The following is an 11,285-nucleotide window of genomic DNA, read 5'->3' as shown; positions in this document are numbered from 1 at the left end:
AGTATTCCATGGTGTATATGTGCCACATTTTCTTAATCCAGTCTATCATTGATGAACATTTGGGTTGGTTCCAAGTCTTTACTGTTGTGAATAGTGATGCAATAAACATATGTGTGCATGTCTTTATAGCAGCATGATTTCTAATCCTTTGGGGATATAGCCAGTAATGGGATGTCTGGGTCAAATGGTATTTCTAGTTCTAGATCCTTAAGGAATCGCCATGCTGTTTTCCACAATGGTTGAACTAGTTGACAGTTCCACCAACAGTGTAAAAGTGTTCCTATTTCTCCACATCCTCTCCAGCACCTGTTGTTTCCTGACTTTTTAATGATCACCATTCTAACTGGTGTGAGACGGTATCTCATTGTGGTCTTGATTTGCCTTTCTTTGATGGCTAGTGATGATGAGCATTTTTTCATGTGTCTGTTGACTCCATAAATGTCTTCTTTTGAGAAGTGTCTGTTCATATCCTTTGCCCACTTTTTGATGGGATTGTTTTTTTTTTGTTTTTGTTTTTTTCTTGTAAATTTCTTTGAGTTCTTTGTAGGTTCTGGATATTAGCCCTTTGTCAGATGAGTAGATTGCAAAAATTTTCTCCCATTCTGTAGGTTGCCTGTTTATTCTGATGGTAGTTTCTTCTGCTGTGCAGAAGCTCTTTAGTTTAATTAGATCCCATTTGTCAATTTTGGCTTTTGTTGCCATTGCTTTTGTTGTTTCAGACAAGAAGTCCTTGCCCACTCTTGTGTCCTGAATGGTATCGCCTAGGTTTTCTTCTAGGGTTTTTATGGTTTTAGGTCTAACATTTAAGTCTCTAATGCATCTTGAATTAATTTTTGTATAAGGTGTAAGGAAAGGATACAGTTTCAGCTTTCTACTTATGGCTAGCCACTTTTCCCAGCAGTATTTATTGAATAGGGAATCCTTTCTCCATTTCTTGTTTTTGTCAGGTTTGTCAAAGATCAGATAGTTGTAGAAGTGTGGTATTATTTCTGAGGGCTCTGTTCTGTTCCATTGGTCTATAGCTCTGTTTTGGTGCCAGTACCATGCTGTTTTGGTTACTGTAGCCTTGTAGTATAGTTTGAAGTCAGGTAGTGTGATGACTCCAGCTTTGTTCTTTTGACTTAGGATTGTCTTGGCAATGCGGGCTCTTTTTTGGTTCCATATGAACTTTAAAGTAGTTTTTTCCAATTCTGTGAAGAAAGTCACTGGTAGCTTAATGGGGATGGCATTGAATCTATAAATTACCTTGCACAGTATGGCCATTTTCACTATATTGATTCTTGATTCTTCCTATCCATGAGCATGGAAAGTACGGAATGTTCTCCCATTTGTTTCTGTCCTCTTTTATTTCATTGAGCAGTGGTTTGTAGTTCTCCTTGAAGAGGTCCTTCACATCCCTTGTAAGTTAAATTCCTAGATATTTTATTCTCTTTGAAGCAATTGTGAATGGGAGTTCACTTATGATTTGGTTCTCTGTTTGTCTGTCATTGGTGTATAAGAATGCTTGTGATTTTTGCAAATTGATTTTGTATCCTGAGACTTTGCTGAAGTTGCTTATCAGCTTAAGGAGATCTTGGGCTGAGAGGATGAGGTTTTCTAAATATACAATCATGTCATCTGCAAACAGGGACAATTTGACTTCCTCTTTTCCTATTTGAATACCCTTTATTTCTTTCTCTTGCCTGGTTGCCCTGGCCAGAAGTTCAATACTATGTTGAATAGGAGTGGTGAAAGAGGGCATCCCTGTCTTGTGCTAGCTTTCAAGGGGAATGCTTCCAGTTTTTGCCTATTCAATATGATATAGGCTGTGGGTTTGTCATAAATAACTCTTATTATTTTGAGATATGTTCCATCATTTCTGAATTTATTAAGTTTTTAGCATGAAGAGCTGTTGAATTTTGTCAAAGGCCTTTTCTGCATCTATTGAGATAATCATGTGGTTTTTGTCTTTGGTTCTGTTTATATGCTGGATTACGTTTCTTGATTTGTGTATGTTGAACCAGTCTTGCATCCCAGGGATGAAGCCCACTTGATCATGGTGGATAAGCTTTTTGAAGTGCTGTGGATTTGGTTTACCAGTATTTTATTGAGGATTTTTGCGTGGATGTTCATCAGGGATATTGGTCTAAAATTCTCTTTTTTTTGTTGTGTCTCTGTCAGGCTTTGGTATCAGGATGGTGTTGGCCTTATAAAATGAGTTATGGAGGATTCCCTCTTTTTCTATTGATTAGAATAGTTTCAGAAGGAATGGTACCAGCTCCTCCTTGTACCTCTGGTAGAATTCGGCTATGAATCTTTCTGGTCCTGGACTTTTTTGGTTGATAGGCTATTAATTATTGCCTCAATTTCAGAGCCTGTTATTGGTCTATTCAGGGATTCAACTTCTTCCTGGTTTAGTCTTGGGAGAATGTATGTGTCCAGGAATTTATCCATTTACTGTAGGTTTTCTAGCTTATTTATGTAGAGGTGTTTTTAGTATTCTCTGATGGTACTTTGTATTTCTGTGGGGTCAGTAGTGATATCCCCTTTATCATTTTTTATTGCATCTATTTGATTCTTCTCTCTTTTCTTCTTTATTAGTCTTGCTAGCTGCCTATCAATTTTGTTAATCTTTTCAAGAAATCAGCTTCTGGATTCATTGACTTTTTTAAGGGTTTTTTGTGTCTCTGTCTCCTTCAGTTCTGCTCTGATCTTAGTTATTTCTTACCTTCTGCTAGCTTTTGAATGTGTTTGCTCTTGCTTCTCTAGTTCTTTTAGTTGTGATATTAGGATGTCAATTTTAGATCTTTCCTGCTTTCACTTGTGAGAATTTAGTGCTATAAATTTCCCTCTACACACTGCTTTAAATGTGTCCAGAGATTCTGGTATGATGTATCTTTATTCTCATTGGTTTCAAAGAACATCTTTATTTCTGCCTTCATTTCGTTATGTAACCAGTAGTCATTCAGGAGCAGGTTGTTTAGTTTCCATTTAATTGAGCAGTTTTGATTGAGTTTCTTAATGCTGAGTTCTTGTTTGATTGCACTGTGGTCTGAGAGACAGTTTGTTATAGTTTCTGTTCTTTTATATTTCCTGAGGAGTGCTTTACTTCCAACTATGTGGTCAATTTTGGAATAAGTGCGATATGGTGTTGAGAAGAATGTATATTCTGTTGGTTTGGGGTGGAGAGTTCTGTAGATGTCTATTAGGTCTGCTTGGTGCAGAGTTGGGTTCAATTCCTGTATATCCTTAACTTTCTGTCTCATTGATCTAATGTTGACGGTGGGGTGTTAAAGTCTCCCATTATCATTGTGTGGGAGTCTAAGTCTCTTTGTAAGTCTCTAAGGACTTGCTTTATGAATCTGGGTGCTCCTGAATTGGGTGTATATATATTTTGGATAGTTAGTTCTTCCTGTTGAATTGATCCCTTTACGATTGTGTAATGGCCTTCTTTGTCTCTTTTGATCTTTCTTGGTTTAAACTCTGTTTTATCAGCGACTAGGATTGCAACCCCTGCCATTTTTTGTTTTCCATTTGCTTGGTAGATCTTCCTCCATCCCTTTATTTTAAGCCTATGTGTGTCTCTGCACGTGAGATGGGTCTGCTGAATACAGCAAACTGCTGGGTCTTGTCACCACCAGGCCTGCCCTATAAGAGCTCCTGACTCTTTATCCAACTTGCCAGTCTGTGTCTTTTAATTGGAACATTTAGCCCATTTACATTTAGGTTAATATTGTCACATGTGAACTTGATCCTGTCATTATGATGTTGGCTGGTTATTTTGCTCATTAGTTGATGCAGTTTCTTCCTAGCATCGATGGTCTTTACATTTTGGCATGTTTTGGCAGTGGCTGGTACCGGTTGTTCATTTCCATGTTTAGTGCTTCCTTCAGGAGCTCTTGTAGGGCAGGCCTGGTGGTGACAAAATCTCTCAGCGCTTGCTTGTCTGTAAGGATTTTATTTCTCCCTCACTTATGAAACTTAATTTGGCTGGATATGAAATTCTGGGTTGAAAATTCTTTTCTTTAAGAATGTTGAATATTGCCCCACCCCTCCCTTCTGGCTTGTAGAGTTTCTGCCGAGAAATCCACTGTTAGCCTAATGGGCTTCCCTTTGTGGGTAACCCGACCTTTCTTTCTGGCTGCCCTTAACATTTTTTCCTTCATTTCAACTTTGGTGAATCTGACAATTATGTGTCTTGGAGTTGCTCTTCTAGAGGAGTATCTTTGTGGCATTCTCTGTATTTGCTGAATTTGAATGTCAGCCTGCCTTGCTAGGTTGGGGGAGTTCTCCTGGATGATATCCTGCAGAATGTTTTCCAACTTGGTTCCATTCTCCCCCTCACTTTCAGGTACACAAATCAGACGTAGATTTTGCCTTTTCCCATATTCCCATATTTCTTGGAGGCTTTGTTCATTTCTTTTTACTCTTTTTTCTCTAAACTTCTCTTCTCACTTCATTTTATTCATTTGATCTTCAATCACTGACGCCCTTTCTTCCAGTTGACCGAGTCGGTTACTGAAGCTTGTGCATTTGTCATGTAGTTCTTGTGTCATGGTTTTCAGCTCTCTCAGGTCATTTAAGGACTTCTTTGGTTATTCTAGTTAGCCATTCAGGAAATCTTTTTCCAAGGTTTTTAGCTTCTTTGCTATGGGTTCGAACTTCCTCCTTTAGCTCGGAGAAGTTTGATCGTCTGAAACCTTCTTCTCTCAACTCGTCAAAGTCATTCTCTGTTCAGCTTTGTTCCATTGCTGGAGAGGAGCTGCATTCCTTTGGAGGGGGAGTGTTGCTCAGATTTTTAGAATTTTCAGTTTTTCTGCACTTCTTTCTCCCCATCTTTGTGGTTTTATCTACCTTTGGTCTTTAATGATGTTGATGTACAGATGGGGTTTTGGTGTGGATGTCCTTTCTGTTTGTTTGTTAGCTTTCTTTCTAATAGTCATGACCCTCAGTTTCAGGTCTGTTGGAGTTTGCTCAAGGTCCACTCCAGACCCTGTTTGCCTAGGTGGCAGCAGTGGAGGCTGCAGAAGAGTAAATATTGCTGAACAGCAAATGTTTCTGCCTGATTATTCCTCTGGAAGCTTCGTCTCAGAGGGGTACCCGGTTGTGTGAGATGTGAGGTGTCAATCTGACCCTAGTGGGGGTGTTTCCCAGTTAGGCTACTCCAGGGTCAGGGACCCACTTGAGCAGGCAGTCTGTCTGTTCTCAGATCTCAAACACCATGCTGGGAGAACCACTACTCTCTTCAAAGCTGTCAGACAGGGACATTTAAATCTGCAGAGGTTTCTGCTGTCTTTTGTTTGGCTATGCCCTCTCCCCAGAGGTGGAGTCTACAGAGGCAGGCAGGCTTCTTTGAGCTGTGGCGGGCTCCACCCAGTTCGAGCTTCCCCACTACTTTGTTTACCTACTCAAGCCTCAGCAATGGCGAGCGCCCCTCCCCCAGCCTTGCAGCCTCCTTGCAGTTAGATCTTGGACTACTGGGCTAGCAATGAGGGAGGCTCTGTGGGCGTGGGACTCTCCAAGCCAGATGCGGGATATAATCTCCTGGTGTGACGTTTGCTGAGACCCTTGATAAAGGACAGTGTTAGGGTGGGAGTAACCCAATTTTCCAGGTGCTGTGTATCACGGTTTCCCTTGGCTAGGAAAGGGAATTCCCTTCCTCCTTGCACTTTCTGGGTAAGGTGATGGCTCACCCTGCTTCGGTTGCTCTGTGTGCTGCATTCACTGTCCTGCCCCCACTGTCCAACAAGCCCCAGTGAGATGAGCCCGGTACCTCAGTTGGAAATGCAGAAATCACCCGTCTCCTGTGTCACGCTGGGAGCTGGAGGCTGGATCTGTTCCTATTCGGCCATCTTGGAACTGCCTCTCATCGCTCCTTTAATGAACAAAAGGTTTTAGCTTAGATATCTTCCTATTTGTCAAGTTTTTCTGATTTTGACTTTTCAAAATATGCTGTCATATACAAGAAACGCTTGGATATAAAATTCCATGAATATTTCTCTTTTCTTGCACTCATCACTTCGGTGGATGTCATCAATTAATCTCTGGGTTATAGCATGTTTTCTTGAAAGTGTTCTGTAGTCTATTTTGGGCATTGAGAATTTCATCAAACTTAAGTGAATATTTCTGCAAATTGAAGGCATAGTCCTTTTTGATGCTTTATTATTTGCATATATTGCTTCCACAAGACCATTTCATGCAAAGACTTGTCTTGTCCTCACAGCCAGATCATTACAACGTGATATAGAATCAATTGGTCAAAAATGGTAAGGTTATCTCTGGAATGTCAATTTGACTCCATTGATCTCTCCATGTTAATTAAGACACAATATGCTGTGTTAATTACATAACATCGCTACACATTCTCAAATCAGAAAATGTAGTTCCAACTTCTTGTCGTTCAATCGTGGAAAGAATGATCTTATCTCCCAGATGCACATGCTTGGAAGTACTTCTCAACACACACACACACACACAGTCACATCCAGACACAAAGATACAAATACACACACAGACACAAACTGTTTAATATGTACACAATTGTTAACTGGCATTGTTTTACATGAAATAAGGCAAATGTGTAGCCACTGTCCTAACCCAGTTCCACTCCTATCATATTTGCCCATAACACTGATTAGTAAATCTGATTCAACTGTTCCATAATCACAATTTAAGCTGTGTCCAATAAATTCCCAGAGGAATGCAAAAGGATACAACCTAAGACACAAAACTTAATTGACTGCTGATATTTCATTGGTAAATTGGGTAATTGATGGGTAAATGTAGTGGAACCAGTGGGTGGGCATTAGTTATATAAGCGGTGAAGCAGCAAGATACTTCATTATTAAAAGGTGTTTGAAAGAAATTGAAACACAGGAGTGTGTGTATTCAGCTGAACTAAAATTAGAAAACCCAGAAATAAATCTCACTTGGGGTGTAAAAAAATGGCATTAGGGGAGATTCTGGGTCAATCGTCCAACTGTGCAAACTGGATCTTGGAAGCAGGATCCCTTTCCTGCAATGAGACTTGTTTATTGGTGGTGGTGTTTCAGTGGAAACGATTTTGGAGAATGGCCCCTTCCTTTTGTGTATCTGCTGATTAGATTTCATGGCTGATTAGATTTCATGGGAAATCAGGGGTTTTAAACTCTATTTAAATGTTAACATAATTCATTCAAATGACAAAAAAGTCAACAGGTTCTTTGATGTGGAATCATCACAGATCCATTTCTTCTTAGGTACAGTTATTAAAGTTGACCTACCAGAGTGAAACAATTATGGAGAATGGCCCCTTACTTTAGTGTATTTGCTGATTAGATTTAATGGTACATTTATCATTAGGTATAGTGATCAAAGTTGACCTACCCAAGAGCAGAGATGTCCAGGACAGAACTCAGGACTCTGTAGAATCACAGAATATTGGATGCAACACTGTTCAAGCACATAAATATGCTCATTCAGAGGGTTTCGGTGTGACGTGTGTGTGAATTGCAGTGTAATGAGCATGACACGCAGACAGGTTATCAAGTGGACTCACCTCAAAATCAGTTATGGGCATTACAGAACACTGATGCCAAGTTCCCGGATCCAGAGGAAAGAAACTCCAGCATCCTGTGTAAAGCCATGGCATCTGGATTTCTCATGCTTCTGGGGATCATGCTCCTGAAAATAGTGACTCCTTCCTCCTTGTGGAGCATCTTTCTCAGCAGCGCTCATTTCTTCTTCCAGGACTCTGTCCAACAGAAAGGGGAAGCCTTCTGATAGAGCACACTTGACCCATGAAAAGAAAAGGGAAAGAAAGGAGACCAAAGGTCACACTCTCCTCATTCCACCATCCTCCCTAAAATCATCCTGATTTCATGGGCCCTGAGACCGGGGATGCTTCTGTACACCTCGAGGCCTTGGCACCTGGCCTAAATTCTATTCTCTTTCTCATTATCTGAAAAATTTTAAGAAAATCCCTAGAGCCAGGATCTTTATTCCTAGTAAGCCAAAAGTCCCAAAGAAACACCCAAATTCTGTCCCTCTTAGTTTGGGAAACAAGTCTACCTTCATCAGCATGACATTTTCCACCAAATGTGGTAACTGCAAGTCCACCACACAATGCTTAACTGGAATTGGAAGCAACATCTCAGACGATGAAAAATACATGCAACAATCCCTAAGACAAATGGTTTATTTTTCCCTTTCTTACTAAAACAACCGCCAGTTTTAACAATGGTATGCAAATCTCTTTTAGACGCCCTGCTTTTAAATCTCTATGTTTCCTCCTGAGACAGGGACTCACTCCCATCACCCAGGCATTTACAGTGTTTAATTCTGGTTATATGCTATTCTCAAATTTACAACTATTTATTTCATCTCTCTCAAATGTTGATCCATTATCACATACGTATTAAAATATTATCTCCCATGCTGTGTGATATGTTGTTTTATATTCATCCTTTCTTAAATGAACCAAAGGTTTTAGTTGGATTAAATTGTGATTAGTCAAGTTTTCTGATTTCATGATTTCTTAAATTGCGGTCATATGACCTCAATCACTGGAAATAGAATGTCATGAGTATTTCTCTTTACTTGCAATCATAAATACGGGGAATGTCATCAATTGGTATGTCGGTGATTGCATGATTTCCTGAAAGTCTTTCACAGTCTAATTTGGACACTGAGTATTTCGTCTAAGTTCAGTGCATGTTTCCGACACTTAATGCTTTATGATTTCGGTATATAGCTTCCACAAGAGCATTTCCTGCAAAGACATGTCTTGGTCCCCACTGGTAAGTCATCTCACTCGAACACAGAATCAATAGGCTGAACATGGAAAGGTTATCGCTAGAATACTTATTAGACTGCACGGATTTCTTCTTTGATATTAAGGAAACAAATACACTGTGTTATTAACTGTACTTCATTGATGATTCTCAAGTCAGAAAGTACAGGTCTGACTTCCTGTCCTTCAATGCCTGAAAGGATGATCGTATCTGCCAAGAGCACATAGTTAGAAGCACATCGCAGCTCAAACACACACACACCCAGACATATAAACAAAAACAAAGAAACACTCACATGGGCATGATTCCGCATGCCCACAAGTTCACGCAAGCAAACACATACACACAAACACACACATTGTTTTGTAAGGACAGAATTATTCCCTACCACTGTTTTAAGTAAACTAACGCATTCCCCAGGAGTTTTAAGTGAACTCCCTGGGGAATACAAGGGGACACACCCTATGACTCATTCTTTAACTGAGTGCTGATATTGGATTGGTGGACCGCGTACCTGATGGGTGGGTGGGGTGTTCGCGGTAGGCGGGGGTGAGTTATATAAGGGCTGATGCAGCCAGATGGCGCGTCATTTGAAGACTCTCTCGGAAGAGATAGCGTCTTTCTGCAACGTGTGGTCCCAGCAGAAAAAGCTTGTGATCCTTGCTCCTGGCGACATGGAGGCCGATTCACTCCACTTGGGAGGTGAGTGGCAGTTCAACCGCTTTTCAAAACTCATATCTTCTCGGCCAGATGCAGCTTTTGCTGAAATTCAGCGGACTTCTCTACCTGAGAAGTCACCACTGTCATCTGAGACCCAAGTCAACCTCTGTGATGATTTGGCTCCTGTGGCAAGACAGCCTGCCCCCAGAAAGAAGCTTCCTCTCAGTAGCAGGAGACCTGCTGCGGTGGGGGCTGGGCTCCAGAATATGGGAAATACTTGCTACTTGAATGCTTCCCTGCAGTGCCTGACATACACACCACCCCTTGCCAACTACATGCTGTCGCAGGAGCACTCTCAACTTTGTCAGCGTCACAAGTGCTGCATGCTGTGTACGATGGAAGCTCACATTACACGGGCCCTCCACTGTCCTGGCCACGTCATCCAGCCCTCACAGGCATTGGCTGCTGGCTTCCATCGAGGCAAGCAGGAAGATGTCCATGAGTTTCTGATGTTTATTGTGGATGCGATGAAAAAGGCATGCCTTCCCGGGCACAAGCAGGTAGATCATGACTCTGAGGACACCACCCTCATCCACCAGATATTTGGAGGCTGCTGGAGATCTCAAATCAAGTGTCTCCACTGCCAGGGCGTTTCGGACACCTTTGACCCTTACCTGGACATCGCCCTGGATATCCAGGCAGCTCAGAGTGTGAAGCAAGCTTTGGAACAGGTGGTGAAGCCCGAAGAACTCAATGGAGAGAATGCCTATCATTGTGGTCTTTGTCTCTAGAAGGCACCTGCCTCCAAGACGTTCACTCTACACACTTCTGCCAAGGTCCTCATCCTTGTATTGAAGAGATTCTCCGATGTCACAGGCAACAAACTTGCCAAGAATGTGCAATACCCTGAGTGCCTTGACATGCAGCCATACATGTCTCAGCAGAACACAGGACCTCTAGTCTATGTCCTCTATGCTGTGCTGGTCCACGCTGGGTGGAGTTGTCACAACGGACATTACCTCTCTTATGTCAAAGCTCCAGGAGGCCAGTGGTATAAAATAGATGACACCAAGGTCACTGCCTGTAGCATCGCTTCTGTCCTGAGTCAACAGGCCTATGTCCTCTTTTACATCCAGAAGAGTGAACTGGAAAGATGCAGTGAGAGTGTGTCAATAGGCAGGGAACCAGGAGCCCCTGGCGCTGAACACAAAGACAGGCGAGCAACGCAAGGAGAGCTCCAGAGAGAACCCTGCCTCCAGGTACCCGACTTGGAGGAGCACTTAGTGGAAAGAGCCACTCCGGAAAGCACCTTAGACCACTGGAAGTTCCTCCAAGAGCAAAACAAAACCAAGCCTGACTTCAACGTCAGAAAAGTCGAATGTACCCTGCCTCCCAACGTGCTTGTGATTCATCCATCAAAATACAAGAGTGGGATGAACAACCATCATCCTGAACAGCAAAGCTCCCTGCTGAACCTCTCTTCAAGGAAACTGACACCTCAGGAGTCCATGAACACTGACACACTCACTTCTCTGCAAGGGAGGACCAGGAGATCCAAAGGGAGGAACAAACACAGCAAGAGGGCTCTGTTTGTGTGCCAGTGATCTCAGGAAAAGTCTCCACCCAAACGCAGGAGTGCATGCGCACACAAACTGACACACACACACATACACGTACACACACACACACCCACGAGGGGGTTCACGCACGCACACACACACACACCATCACATACTCAGTCAATCCGACATAAAGTAATGAGGAGCCCAGGTTTCTGTCTACACAAGAGGGACAACTGGATAGTGACGGCTGCGTTTCAGGATGAGCCCAGACATGGGAAACATCGAGTTTTGCCGTCGTGAGTCTTCTAAACCT

General features: G+C 42.1%; 1 pseudogene; it reads left to right on the top strand.

Annotated features, from left to right (window-relative positions):
- The first annotated feature begins 9,424 nt into the window (after positions 1-9,424).
- Positions 9,425-11,026, top strand: LOC140711149 (ubiquitin carboxyl-terminal hydrolase 17-like; annotated as a pseudogene).
- The last annotated feature ends 259 nt before the right edge of the window (positions 11,027-11,285 follow it).

The sequence above is a fragment of the Chlorocebus sabaeus genome, unplaced genomic scaffold (genome assembly GCF_047675955.1).
Source record: "Chlorocebus sabaeus isolate Y175 unplaced genomic scaffold, mChlSab1.0.hap1 unalloc_scaffold_219, whole genome shotgun sequence".
Lineage (NCBI taxonomy): Eukaryota > Metazoa > Chordata > Mammalia > Primates > Cercopithecidae > Chlorocebus > Chlorocebus sabaeus.
The sequence above is the reverse complement of the archived record's forward strand: the minus strand, read 5'-3'. Positions and strand labels throughout refer to the sequence as shown.